Raw genomic sequence first — 15636 nt, forward strand, 5'->3', positions numbered from 1 at the left:
TACAAGGTATATCGTTCCTAATTGACTTAACTTAAATGTTATGCGATCAAGTAACACATTAGTATTATGTACGTTGAATAATAGACACAATTACGTAGACTTGATTAGAAAAACATATGTTAACTTAACAAAAACATATATTTTAAGTAAAATGAAAATAAATAATTAATATACACTGAACAATCCACCTCATTCATTTTTTTGAGTGTAGGTACGATTCATATAAACATTTGCTATGCACTTTTCCATTTCTTTTTCATACAGGGATATATAGTGCGCTTATGTATTTTCAGCAACTTCTCATATTTTGAATAATTTATACCCACACTAAACTAAAGTACCATTTGTCAAATAAAAACAAAAAGTAATGAAAATATCAGCTCTGAAAAAAAAATTGTTTTTGTGAAAATGTGTTGCTAATTTTGAAAGAATTACTGGTAATTTGAAGTTTGACTCTTGCCAAACTCTTGAGAGTTGCTGCTTTTTTCTTCTTGACATTTCACTGGTGTAAGCAGAACTTACTCAGGTTCAACAACCTTTAATTTAAGGGTGATGACAACATTCTGGTATTCTCTTTGAGTTTCTGGCAGGAAAAAGACTGATTAGCAGTCGGTATTTGTGCATTTGTGTCTCTTTTAAACAGTTTTAAAACAGTTTTGTTGTAGACTTCACAAAACATAATTGTATTTATTTGGTTTTGATTTGTGATTGTTCTACAATAGCCTCCTTCATATTGTTTGGATGATACAGCAGTGGCACTGTTGATAATCTGCATGTAAATGAATTTTAAAAAGAATTCATCCCAGTGATGCTTGTTCATTCTGTTTGGTGTGAGTTTGTCTCAGCGGGAAGAGTCTGATTATTACAGAGGCAGACATCGAACCCCTCGCCCATCCCCGCTCCATTTCTCTGAGAGAGACGAGGGAAGATGTGTTTAAAAATAAATGGGTAAATATTATTTTGCTGTCAGATATATTGTTTAAAAAGCCTGCTCAGACTGTCATCAGCAACTGGAACTCAAGTCTTGACTAGATGTTCTGCTGTTTACAGATTAATCTAAGCGCTCACTATTTAATCACAGGTTCAGTGTTATTTAGATGTATGATATAAAATATTTTTGTTCTGCTTCTACGGGTGTAATCACAAAAAGGGGTCTTTTCATTTTGCAAGCACCCTGATGACTAAATCAAATGGCAACTGTCCAGCACAGCCTCTACATCCCCTGATAGCAGGGAAAGAATTAAAATATAAATGTCCTGGAGTTTGTCAGAATAAACTATGGTTTTAGTGGAGGCTTCCTAAATAAATTTGCATGTAATGTTTTTGTTCCTTCTCGCTACCTTGGTGTATTTGGATCCATGATGAACGGTGTCAAAATTTCTCATTTTTTAAACTTTGATCAACCTTTGCAAGATCATCCATTTAAGTGTAATATTGCTGAGAATAAAGATAGAAAATATATGTGCATAAGAATTCCCCCCATCATCCTGAATGACATAAATACATAAAAAGATGTGCTTGAAATAACATCTATGCAGATACCGCTCAAACACTGTCTATAAAGGTCTTCATATAGAAAGAGGTGAGAGAAATATTAGCATAATACTCCTGGAACTGCCTCAGTGAAAGTTTGTGACATATCATAGAGAGCCACAAAATGAGTCCATCACATCAGTGATGAGTCCATTCATCATTACCAGATTCCCAGATGGGGTGCCTCGATGGTGTTACCGTAATTACCTCAGACCATTATTATCCCAAACTCCTATAATGACTTCCCTTCTGCTATGACCATGACGTCAAACTTTTTTTTTTTATCATATGATGTCCACAGTCCTGTAATTGCGGTTCCTGAGTGTTTATATTTATTGTCAACCCCAGCGTAATGGGCTGAGAGTGACAGCACCTATAGGATTCAACTATAAACTTAAAATAATAGATGAAATCCAAACAACCTCTCAGGTTGTGGTTTTTGATTAATTAGTTAGTTGACTGATTTAATTTTTTGCACACTTGAAGATCGTGTCAGTTGAAACTCTTCTTGAGGTGATGGTCTGGTTCACTTTTTTTATTCAACTTGAGTGCTCAAAGCGCTTTTGGCTACAAGTCTCATTAGCCCAGTCACGCACACATTCAGCACTTTTATCTGCACCTAAGCATACACTCACAGTCTGATGGATGAACAGGGGGCAACTCTGGTTTCGCTATTTTGCCCAAGAATATTTCGACATGTGGACTGGAGGAGTCGGTGACGGATCCACCAATTTTCTAATTGGTAGATGACCTACTCCACAGGTAATCACAGCTAGCTGGGGCCAAGGTGACACACTGATGTGTCATATCATTGATATGAAATGACATATCAGAGCATTGAATAGAATAAAGGTGTGACATAACACAAACATAAGAACAAAAACTGCCCTCAGTAACTGGAACTTAAAAGGGATTTTTTTGACCCTAGGTCTCATTTTTTTGTTCCCTGGAGCTTTTTAAAATATATTTGTTTATTGTAATACTAACTACAACTCTTTCCGCATTTATTATGAGAGGTAAGTTTCTGCTCTGTGAGCAGCCTTTTGCTTTCAAATTGTTTGCACAGTACAGATATATAACCAGACTTGTTTATTTTGTCTGGTAGCAGACTGGCACTCAACTATGCAAGCTAACGTTACCTTCTAACTTCCATGAGCAAAACCTTTTTGTCAGGGCTCTGTGTGCAGGCGGATGGAGAGGAGGATCCAAATGCGAGACTCGGACACGTAATACAACTCAAAACCTCAGCTTTATTGCTGGCATGAAGACAAAACATGAAGTGAACACTGAATACTGAGACCAGAAACACACAGGCATAATCTGATGGTATGACGCGACAATGAGCACAGGAAAACACAGGGCTAATATACACAGGGTGGTAATCAGGGAATGAGCAACAGGAGGGAGACACAGCTGGGAGAAATTGGACTAACGAGACAGGGGAGCAGTAGAACTGAACACACTCACATGAGACACAGACCTTCACAATAAAACAGGAAACAAGAAACCACTAAACAAAGACGCAGACAGAATATAACACATGCAACTCAAACAATACATGAAACAACAAATCCTTAAACACGGATAAACAGAAACATGGAACTCTAATAATAATCATCATCATAGTATCAGAGAAACAAAACAATCATTCAAAAATAAACCAAAACATAAGAACTCAAAATGCTGGGTCGAACCTGACCCAGAACCCTGACACTTTTTCTATCCAGCAGATAATGCCACATATTTAATTTGGAAGATTTTTATATTAGATGCCCATCCTGATACAAGCCCAAATGGACTTCACAAGTTAGGCAAATTTGCAATCCAAATTGTGCAAAGTTAACACACTGGTGATAACTTAATGTTAACACCAGTTTTGTTTAGTTTTTTGCATTAGCTGGATGATTCTAAATTGTTGTCCCCAGGGTACCCAGTAATCTCCAAGGAAATATAAAATGTCGAAATGAAAAATGTAGCTAACGAGGAAATGTCAAAAACTGCAGATCCTCCAGTGGCCTCCATTAGATCAGAAATCTCCACAGACTTCCACGTTAAACTGCCCAACTTTACAGTATTAAATAATATTTAATTATTATTATAGATACTTAATTACTCATCCATCTCTAAACTGAATTTAGGGATTTCATCAATTTGATTGACAGATGTCCCAACCCAGGCAGCTGAAGCCAGTTAGTTCCTGGCTAGGGCTGCTCAGCTAGCCAATCACTGACCTGGCCCTACCTACCATGTTTAATGGAATCGTGTGACAAAGTGGTGCAACCCATCTAGAAAGTTAGCGCTTCAACGTCCTTCAGTGTGGGTGAGTGACATTTTTTAATAGGCTTTTACTTAGTACTAGTGATGGCCAAATGAAGCTTTCCGAAGCACTGAAGCTTGTATTGAAAAATGGTTCATTACTCGAAGCTTTTCAACACAGTCCTCTCCGGTGACATCTGGTGGCGAATATTTTGAAGAGCAGCTTGAATCTGCAAAATAAAACGGACTGCTCAATCATCACTGCTCACTCAAGAGTGGAGTTCTCGCTGATATTGGGCCACCGTTCCATTGCTTTGAACATGTAATTGGTTTTGTTTTCTCGATTGGGGGGCTGACAAAAATGTAATGCGTATTTGCGTAATACATTTTGATCAATAAACTTTCCCTATTTAAACATGCACTATGGTGTGGCCTTTCTTTGCTCATAACTCCTTTATGTTGGTAAATACAATAAGTGAGCAATATATACAATATACATATGATAACGCACAGCACATTATGGAGTATGCCCCTGCTGTGGAGTCCTGCCTCCATCTACTTGTCATTTAATCACTGGACAGCTGGACAGGTTCATACAAAATATTAGATTAGGCCAATTGTCCTATACATATTTTTGACATAGGGGGGAGACTGATTGTGAACTAGAAAGGGAAAATGCTTAGGGGGCTGAGTACGGCTGCATCGTTACTGATTTGTAGAATCATTTTTGATTCGATACAGGATCCGATTCAATTTGATTGGAATCTGGAAAGTTTTGCCTCAGTCAGAAATATTACAATTCTGGTCATGTATCAGTATATATCCATAATTTCGTATCTATTAAAAGAAAGCTGACACATGTGAGACTTAATTAGAGATGTAAACAGAGAGTTATGAAACCTGCAGCTGCAGAAGCCAGCGAAGAAAAAAGAGGCAAACACAGCGCGGACCTGACGACACATCAAAATCTGATTCTGACGCGTCGGGTCCGCGCTCTGCGTTTACGTTTGTATGCAGAATCCGTAAACCTGCTCCCAGTTACTGTTTTAGCTGCATGGTGTTTGACGACATGTTGTGGGGTTTAACCTGATATGCTGGCGTTTCAGGCATAATAACGTTAATTTACAAATCGACACAGGATTGTAATGAATCAATATCACTTTATTCAATTTAGCATGGATTGTAATCAGAAAGGCGATAATCAAAACCCACCCCTAATCAAGAACTTGCAAAGTAAAAACATGATCAATGTAAGGTAGCCCTTTTGTTATTTACAGTTAACAAGAGGATTAGTGTTACTGTGCGCTGGCTGAGTCTGTTTCTTTTCTTAGAAATAGTTTCTCCTGCCCTGGAGAAAATCCACTTGCATGGAACAGAAGAGGCTGTGGAGTGCAGGAACCACACTGCAAGCAGGTAGATATGCAGGTATTCCTGGGTCCTGCAGACTATCACCCAAAAACAATAAACAAAATGATTTTCTAAACTGTAGCAATGTAATGTACGTATAGTGTCAAATACATTGTTGTAGTCTTCATCAGCTTTAAATCACATGGAAGTGTTCCTAAAGTCATATGCTGTAATGATATTTACATTATGAAAACATGATTTTGGACATTTCAAGTTTTTCACTTCGGCAGATAAAATGAATTGAGCAAAATCAACTCAAAATATTCCCACACGCCAGAACGTCCTCTCTTCCTCGCTCATATCTGTCAGTGGAATGATCACCTCTTCGCTCTCTGTCACCATCAACACACTCCACGAATCCCGTGGATGATTCACTTCCTTATATCTGTTTGAATCAGGTACCGAAGCAGTTACGTGCGTAATGAAGCTTCGGACGTCACTGGTCACGTGACTTTTGCCAACCGAAGCAAGCCTCGACACAGTGCTTCTGAACCAGTGTGTTGTTTTTTTCGACACACGCTCCGGAGCGTCAGCTTCAAGCGGGCCATCACTACTTAGTACTAATTAGCAAATATGTTTGTCTGTGCCATTGGTTTTCTGGAAACACCTTGCTAACCAAGCTCACTGGCGTTAGCTAATAACTTTGACATTTTATCCAAAGGAGGTGGCTTCTGGCTTAAAAAGAGTAACTAAAACGAACTTGTAGCCAAACCACCAATGTTAAGCCTTTGGGGGATATCACGGTGGCTACATTCATGATTTATATAAAGTCTGTGGGTGTATTATATTTGTGAATTATCTAAAGCAGTAGGCTACTTGCCACAGAGTCCCACCTCCCCACCCTGCAACAATACTGCACGGAGAAAAATTGCTTGCACAGATCAGGAGCAATTGATGAAGTTGTAGTTCCTGTACACATTAGTCTCTCTAATGTATACAGGAATACTCCCAAATTATAGTGTAGACAGGTGCACGATGTTTACAGTGCAGATGTGCCATAAAAATCTAAACCAAAGTGGACAAAAATCTAAGAGCTGCAATAATTAAACAGTTTCACCACCTTCATTATGCATAAACCTAATCAATGGCTATTGCGCTTAAGGGGAGCTAAAGTGTTGTTAATGAATCGTTCCAATGAGCAGTGAGTTCTCTGCCTCTCTCTCACTCACTCCTGCTCTCTCTGTGTGTGTGGGGTTAGTGTTAATGTCTCTAATGAATAGATGTGGCACCCAGAGTCTGTGGACACCTGCTACTACCATTAGTCCCAGAGAGCAGACTAATCATCCTGGTTTTCAAATCTGAGCAGGTGATTCAGTGTCCCTCAATTTCAAGGACCCTTCATTACACAGACCACCTGAGTGTTTAGCAATAATGCTTGTACTGATACGTGCTTCTTCTAGAGGCAAAAATGGAAAACCCATGGAAAAGCCCAGTGTATTTAATTTAGTTTTCTGCCCCTCAGAGAATTGCCTGCAGGAGCAGCTTGCAACTTAGTGGCATGTTCTCTGCATACTTAAAGAAAAAAGTAGAGTGGTGAGTTTGAGTTGGCAGCTCAGAGAAGCATGGTAACCCGTGAGTATATAGTTGTATATAGAATAAGAGCTTTACACTATAATTGTTGATTTAAACTTCTGTAGTGAATATGCAGTGGCAATAAAATGCTGAGAATTTTTCTCTCGTGGATTTAGAGCAAACGTTTTTGCATCCCTCGTGTTTTTTCACTCATTTGTATGTTGTCTCACATCCTTTCTGTTAGTTTTGAGAATTTGGTGCCGTCTGTGAGTTCTTATAGTGAGGCTGGGGTTATTATTCTGTCACTGATCCATTCAAAAGGTATATCAAAAAGTATTCAGGAATGCATAAGAGAAAATGATGATACTAAACAGGCCAATCACAATCATTATGGCCTACATAGAAGTTACATGTAATTACATTTCTACACCACAAATTTAACACCAAAGTATGGATCCTATGTAATGCTGGTAGTAATTTAGGTATCCATTATACTGTCAAATTTAACTGCATACCATTGTACATGTATCCTGTCTTCAGGTTTTGTCATAATTTCCCTACTCCATGTACCGCATAGTTAATAAAGATAAACATTAGTCACATGTGATTAATTACTCCAGGAGTCACTCTCATGGTCGAGCATTGCTAGCTCGGCCTAGGTCACACCAAGTTGTTAAAGCTAAATGACACAGGCACAAAAGGACTTAAATAATGATTTGATCATAAACATTTACATCTCATAAATCCTTAGTATACTAACGCTTTTAGTTTATGTTTCCCCCCTTGAGGGTTTCATCTGCATTCATAAGTGTAAAGTTTTGTTGCCAAAATCCAAGAACAGGTCTTATTATCATGCAGCTCAAACAAGGACCTGTAGAGTTAATAAATATAAAGTTTATATCATTAAACTAAAAATCTCTAAATTCAATCAATATAGTTATCTTGGCATGCTTAAATTCACTTTGACCTGTTGCCTCTGACCTCGACTTTACCCTGGATTTCTGCCTTTTGCTGCCAAACTCGCTGATTAAATTATTGTCAAAACAATTTCAGCAATCGATGCTCACTGATCCCAGTTCTTATCTGTTCCCATGGCTACCGAAAAGACAGAGAACATAATGGGGATGTTTCTGTTCTAAATGTTGTCTACTAAGTTTTTGGAACATGCAAAAATTAATTTGGGGTCAAATGGATTAGACGCAGAGTGGTTTGCTCCAAGACTGAGATATTGAGGGGCAGAGAGTGCGGTGGAAGATGCAAAATAAACGAAAAGCGAAGCTAGACGTTTAAAGACTGAGCGTTGGGGGTTACCAGCGTGATGGTTGCGCTGCAGGACTCAGCTGTGATATGCTGATTTATAGGGCCTGAAGGACAGCCACGACCTTCCACCCACTCTGTCTCCATGGGCAACGGTAGAGAGGAGACCTCGTCTCTTTTTCTTCCTCAGTCTCATTCCCTCTACTTCTCATTCTTTATACTGCTCCTTTGCTCGCCCTCTGTTTCTGCTCATTTTCTGTCTATCAGTCTACAGTTGTTGATAAATCTGTGCACTAAATAACTAACCAACTTCCAGAAAAGTGAATAGTGGAGGGAACCGTTAGTCTTTTTGTATGTCTGTCTGTATGCCTGCATGAACATGTGTAGCCACCCAGTCATTTAACTGGGCTATCCAGCTGTACTTCCCTTGTTTATAATGTGACTGAAATGTGTTATCAAAGGGCAGCAGGCCTCAGTGGACTGGCAGTAGCAATGAAGAAAAGGAAAGAGACCGCAAACAGGAAGCCTGCTTCCAGTAACCATTACATCAACCCGCATGCTCAGAACACAGACACACACACAGCGAGGCAGACACTCATTTCCACAACTCTTTCTTAACGTAAGAAGGCAGAAGCAACAGTTAGTGGTCACATGACCACAAGAGTCTTTCCTCATTTCAGCGTCAGCTGGCTCCAAGCAGATGTGAAATCGAGGCATGTAGGGAGATTTCAGCATGTGAAGTATTTTCTTGTTTGACTCTTTATCAGTATTTTATCAGAATATTCAGTCCGAACTACAACAGCAAAGGGGGGGGGGGGAGCTGTTGCCATGGCAACCAAAGCCGCGGCAATCGTCATCACGAGGCTTCTTCTGCATTGTGTGTGTGTGTGTTTGCGTGTGTGTGTATGGACACAGCGTGTGTGAGTTCACCCTCCTCTCTTCAGGCAGGAGGCGAGGACATCCCCCTCTAACACTGTGCCAGAGAGGAAGAGAGAGAGCGAGCGAGAGCAGAGAGAGAGCCTGACTGAAACCCCATAATGCACCGCACGCTGCAGGGCTGAAGTCGTGCAGATTCATCAGTTCCTGTTCGAGGGGTTGTCTGTGAGCGCACACGCACTCATACACCCAGACCGAAGCAAGAAAATACACGGACGTCCAGGCAGGTAAGACAGCTTTGCTCTGACCGCACAGATAGCGCCGAGTTTTTCGAGATCGTCTGTTTCTCTGTTCGCCCCTGCCAAGTGAGAAGAGAAGAGTGGCTCTATACAGATGCCAGGGTGTGATTAATATTTGACATGTTATGATCCCGACAACTTCTTTACCTGTTGCTTGTGACTGCTGCTAAATTCTGTCTCAAAAAAACCTGAAACTTGGATTATTCAAGAGGAAGAGTATATTAAATAGAGCGGAATCAAAATAGTTGATATGCCTGTGATATATTCATGTCAGTTTTTGGTTGTTACTTGGCTTGGTATTTGCATGCTTTTTTCCTTTGATCTAGCAGGTTTGTTTAACTGTAGCCAGTTTCAATACACTGGATGCGATTTTTGTGCACGCTTCTGTTCAGATAGTGCTGGTTAACATGATGAAACTTTCAGGAAATTACAAATTGTAAAGCACTGTCATTCTGGACAGTTAAATTCATCAGAAACAGCGTAACATGTTTATTTTATACTAAAACATATCTTTTTATTGGACAAAAAATATATTTATCTATAAAAAAGACAACAATTATACAACGTTGTAAAACGTATACGTTTTTAAGGTAGTCTACTATACATGCCCTAAATGACACTGGTGTAAGCTGACAGGTAAAAGGGTAGCTTTTGTATTCATTTTGCGGTTTAACTGTCACAGAGGCTTGTGACCGTATCTCTTGCGCCAGAGACTGAGGCAACCTGAAAAGCGCAATTGCATCAGCTTAGCGCACACACTCTTAAACTTTATTACCTCCAGACTCAACTGGGAAGTCTCCCCTCTGGGACTCAAGTGTAAAATCATGTTTCAACAATGTTAAGTAGAAAGACAAAAAAACCCCAAATCAGTCAGTAAAACTGGTTATTTTGGATTAAATCATAATTTCAGAAAGACTTTTGAATGTGTTTTCTGAAGAAATACAAATTCTGTGTTTAAATGAAATATGGCTGAAAGTAGTTTTATTTATAGTGCTCTTTATCACAAAAGAGCCCTCAAAGGAGCTATGACACGAGGAACTATATTTGTGTATCTTGCACCTTTTGGAAACAATTATGTAGGTATGGGATCTGTTTTTGCTCAACATTAACAGGCTATGCAAAGAGATTTTGCAAATAAAATTTAAAAAAAGGAAAAAGAACAGAAAAAAAGAAACTACAATGCAGATCGCACAAAAATGTCTTGTGAATATTCAGCTTGTCTCCATTTAGCACTGGCCAAAAACCAGTCTCTTTGCTGTGCCACTGCAAAAAATCCACCTGTCACATTCAAAATGGAGTTGATTCTCTTTTTCATAATGGTTGCTTTCATTAATTGTCTCCCTCCATGTTATCTGTTGCTGACTGTATCCTCTTTACCTCTTAATCTTCTCTGTAGCTGTGTTGGTGCTTAAAGATGTACTTGATTATTTCCAGGTTTGTTCATGTATGTATCTGCGTAGCTGCTTCGTTAAAAGTTTGCGGGGGGGCTTGAAGAATAGTGGTTTCAGATCGTGAGAGTAAATCCAAAATTTCTCTGAATAACAGTGGTTATACCAGAACTATTTCAGTGGTGAGTTTAAGAGGTTTTAAAACAAATGATATTCAAATATTCTACTACTGGTCTGTTATAAAGCTCTGTGTTGAAAGATTCCCTCATTTTCAGTACAGTCACACTAGCAGGGCCCCGAAATATGTTGGTACCTGTACACAGAGCTGTTCGGATTGAGGATGAACTTCTGGAAGGTTAAGTATTTGCGATTGGACCTGGAATGGTTAACAACAGACTGCAATTGCAGCAATTATCTGCAAGTCCAAGACCTTTCACTCTGCCTTGTTTTTTCATCACTGTATTTATCTCTTTTGACTAGAAGGCTGCTTGTGCAAAGTCCTTTTACTCAAACAATTCTAAAAGAACGGCGTTTTACTTGATTATTTCCATTTCATACTACTTACACTTTGTCTCAGATGGAACATATGCAGTTGAGATTCATACCTTGGAGCTGGTAATCAGAGTACATCAGCTCCTTACAAATAGGGTTCAGTCAGACATCTTGCATTTTAAAGAACAAATAAAATAGCTGCACTGTAACACTCGCACAGCCGTTGATTTTCTGAAGTAAGAAATGCAGTTTTACATTTGAAGTTTGAGTAGCTTTTTATAAGACTAATCAATAGTTTTCTGTTAGCAAAGAGACAAGCTGCAAAAATAGTGTAAAACATGTCACCCCTAATGACATATCCACAAAACATTATCACCTCAACCTGCAGTTACAGACTTAGCTCTGCCTTCCACTGAAGCTTGTGTTACTGCTTGGGTTGACACTGAACACACTGCACTGGGAAGCTGTTTCAAGAGCTATTGCTACACTACCCAGCCAACAGCAAGGGGCAGTGAGATCCTAGTTGAAGACTAATGAACACAGAATATTTTGCTGTTAAGGAGACAAATATTTTTTGAGCATGTGGGAGTAGACAAAGTATACATATTAAGTTATTTTATGTGTCTCTAATTTACCGAGATGAATATTAACCATCCATTCATTCATCCGTCCATCCATCCATCCATCCATCTAGGTACACCCTAGACAGGTCGCTAATCTCATGCAGGGCTAATATATAGAGACAAACAAACATCCATACCCACGGTTACTTCAGAAACACATTAACACACAAGTGCACACATGCACTTAACCTAACCCCATAGATGTGTTTAAACTGTGGGAGGAGATCTCACGCAGACATGGGGAGAACACAGAAAGGCCCCAGCCTGGATTTGAACTCATGAACCTTCTTGCTGTGAAGCAGCAATTCTAACTACAATACTCTTCTTCCATTTGAAAGGATCATTTTAACATTGTAATATTTGCCATGTTGCCTGCAGAAGTGTTGATGAGTGTTCTGAATGAGGTAGATGAGTAGTTACACTATGTACACTTGCGTAATTTTGACAGGATAGTTTCAAATCAAATATGGCAAGTTGTGCACTCATTTGAAGTAACACCGCTGCATTTGAATGTGTCACATTAACTGTTGCATTTATTGGACATTTACAACTCGCCGAGCCTCTGAAACACATCAAGTACTAAATTCTTCTGTGATGAAAATGACTGTTTTATGCACATTAACACCAAACGCAGCCACAACATCAGCGGCTGTTAATATTAGCTGACTAGCAGTGATGTAATTGCTGATCAGGGTTGGTTGTCCTTCCCATGCTGCTTCATAATTAAGGGCAAGAAGTGCGCATCATTCCAAACTGAACTTCCTCACTGTTATCATAAGTACACTATTCCAGCATGCATAGTCCGACTACAGATGATGCTTTTTCCAGTGCAAAAATGGTGAACTCTAAAACTCCTAGTGTTTTAGAGTTCACCTGATTTATAAAAGATCACAGTGCAACATGTACACATTTGGAGACACAGTTGAGCATAGTCCTCTAAGCCAACTACAGGACCTTTTTTGGGCACAGAACAATGACTTGCCATCTCTAAAATCGAAATTCCATATTGCTGGTGTCTGTATTGTGTTGCTTTGACTCTATGAACGAACCGATAAATATTTATAGAAGCTGGAGCTAAACACTTAGAGCAGTGCAGAGATCCATCATAGGTGCCTTTGAAGGTGGGCTTTAGCTTGCTGTTCAGTCAACACCTTTCACTTACTGTCTTACACGCACACACCAACACACATGCACAAATAAATAATATACAGGATGAAATACTGCTGCTATAAGTCAGTGATGTGGCTCTGAGTCACTCGGTAACACCCACCTCACACGCACACACACATGCATGAACGCACACACACGCACCTCTGCAATAACAAAGCCAGATATTCACACATGCTCACACACATACACACATGCACCTGACGTAGTGTTTGATGGAGTTAGAAGCCATGGCAACAGAGCTGTGACTCTTGCTGTCCTGTGAGTGGACTGAAGCTGTGGAGGAGGGAGGAAAAAGCTAACAGCCAACACGGCTTCTCAAGTGCAGCTATTATTATTCCCATTCTCTTATTCCTTGCTTTTTCCTCTTCTTGCCTTTCACAGCAGCTATCTTTATGGTGCTTTTGTTTTTCTTCAAGACCGTTAGAAAGACTATGAGGTTCAAAAAAGAAAAAAAAGAGAAAAACTCAACCGAGAGAGGCAGAAGAGAGGTCAGGAACTATGTATTTTTGAAGCCATCGATTGCAAAACCTGACACATCATCAGAGGGAATTGCGCTGATTCTCCCTGCTGCAACCAGACAGCATTCCGGATAGCATCTTATTTGTTGACATATTATTTTTATCTCACCCTTCTCACTTGCTGCCTCTCCCTCTTTCAGACTATAACTCTTCCTGTCTTTTTTTTCCAAGTCTCTGTGTATTCCTCCTTTGCAGTTCTCTCTCTTTTCCTGAGAGCAGGGTGGTGGTGGAGGAGGGGGCGTGCGGGTGGACAGGTCTCGCAAACATCATCTTTATAAGATTAACTGACTGCAGATACAGATGGTGGAGAGACAGAGAGGGAGGTGTCGGAACAGTGCAGGTGAATTGCATTTCGGTCTCCGGTAGCACTTTCACGGTCTGATTGTCAGCATTTGTTAACATACACACGTGCACATGGATGCGTGCACTCTCCCTCGCGCTGCCAAATCGTAGGAACGTGGCTGTTGACAGCAGAAGTTTGTCTGTTCCCCTGCGTTGCCCTCCCTCTCTCCTTCCCTCCCTCCATTGCATACGATCCAAGCACGGGCTGTGAAAGGTGAACTTGCAGCCTGCTGTGGATAAATTATGTGTGACATGTTTAGCTGTGCTGCCTTATATGGAGACTGGTGTATCTGAATACTGTAAGGCTCTGCCAAGAAGGAAGGAGGGAGAGAGGGAAAGAAGAAAAGGAGGAGGAGGAGGAGGAAGGAAAAGAGGCAAGGGAGAGAGAAAGCGAAGGAAAAAGGAAGGAGGAGGGGGCGGTGGCAGAGGGAGTGAAAGAGAGGAGTGCCGCGAAGCAAGCATGAGGTTTTCGCTTTCCATTCTCCCCTCAGCAGCAGTCAGATGAGTCCATGCAGAGATACAGTAAGTCTTGCTGTTTACTCAGTTTATATGTGTGTGTGTGTCTGTGTGAGTGTGTGTGTTTGTGTGGGTTGCGTGCTACTCTGCGTTAACAAGACCGAGTTGTCCATTCTTACTTTTTCTCCTTTGTTCTGCCGTGACTCGCTTTTGAAAATTTTTATTCGCCATCTGGACGTTGAGTGTGTTGATGTGTTGATGGGTGTTTGAGTGAGTTTTATGAGTGTTTCTAATTATGTGTGTACATGTGCAGATTGACACTGCGCCTCACTGCTAATGTGTGGTAGTTTTGATTTGCGAGAGCATAAATGTGGAAAAGAGCTGAGCAGACAAAAAAGAATGGGTAAGGTTGGTGTTTAATGTTTCGCAGAGTAGTTAGCACACACTCACACACAAAGACACACACACTCACACTGACACACATTCCCTTTTCGTTTACACTGTGTCTGTCTTATTTTTGGACTGCAATAAAGTCCCTGTTGTGTGAAAACTGCTGGTAACACTAATGCTAAATATGCTCTCACCCTGATGGATACCTGAATGAGAAACATAAATACACGCGCACACGCACACCAACTCAATCTCTGACTCGAGAACAGTCCTGCACTTCTGTACAAAAGCAAGGCTACTGGTGTTTACAGTGCAGCTGCCCTCAGGAAATGACCTGAACGTTACTCAGACTGACACACAAACGCACGTGCAAAAAAGAAAAAAAAAAATCTGTTGAATATTGTGTGTAATGTAAAATATTCACAATATCCGTTAAGAAAAGTACATTAAATGCTGTTATCTTTGCACCAGGATTGGTTAGGAAACGAGGAGCAATCATGTGATGAAATTATGATTATTACATGTGCATAATTTCTGTTAAAAAATGTGATTCCCAGTTTATCTTCATGCACATCTCATTTGCCACTCATCTACATACATTTTCCACACTGCACAAAAAGGGGTTGTGGTGCATGATGTCTCTTCGATGACAGAATGGAGGGTTTCATTTTAAGCTTCATGAGTGCCTCGCACCTAAAATTCTCTGTGAAATCTTTTGAACTTTCTGATTTTTTTTTTTAAACACCAACCCACTTATCAAAAAGAAGGTAAAATATTAATTTATCAAAGGCACAGCTTATAGCTGCTCACATTTAGAACTATACCTTCACTTTCCAGAGCAATAAAAACACAATAAAAGCATTGCGGTGGTTTACCGGTAAAAGACTTATTTTGATGCTGCGAGGTGATTTTCCCTTAATGGTATCTTGCTCCGGTGTCATGGCAATTGATAGTGACTCACAGAATTGAAAATACAGGTTTAAAATTTAGAAGAAGAAAAAATGCAATGATGCCTGAATGTTGATTGTTTGTGGGCGGCACACCTACCGCTATGTATAGTGGTAGAAGTAAAACGAGTACCATATTTGAGCTCACATGCACATTTTTGTTATTTACC

The 15636-nt window shown here is 39.9% G+C and overlaps 1 protein-coding gene across 8 annotated transcripts in view; it reads left to right on the forward strand.

Moving 5' to 3' along the window:
• The first annotated feature begins 9004 nt into the window (after window positions 1-9004).
• Window positions 9005-15636, forward strand: part of LOC101466097 (muscleblind-like protein 1) — a 66222-nt gene continuing 59590 nt past the window's right edge. Inside the window, exon 1 of one of the 8 annotated variants that reach the window (XM_076873250.1) lies at window positions 9005-9128. The gene's annotated coding sequence lies outside the window, so the exon portion shown is untranslated. Of the gene's footprint in view, window positions 9129-13945; window positions 14196-15636 lie in introns of those variants that run through there. The other 7 variants (XM_076873253.1, XM_012917168.5, XM_076873251.1 and 4 more) reach the window with 7 other exon arrangements.

This window comes from Maylandia zebra, linkage group LG14 (assembly GCF_041146795.1).
Source record: "Maylandia zebra isolate NMK-2024a linkage group LG14, Mzebra_GT3a, whole genome shotgun sequence".
Taxonomy (NCBI): Eukaryota; Metazoa; Chordata; class Actinopteri; order Cichliformes; family Cichlidae; genus Maylandia; species Maylandia zebra.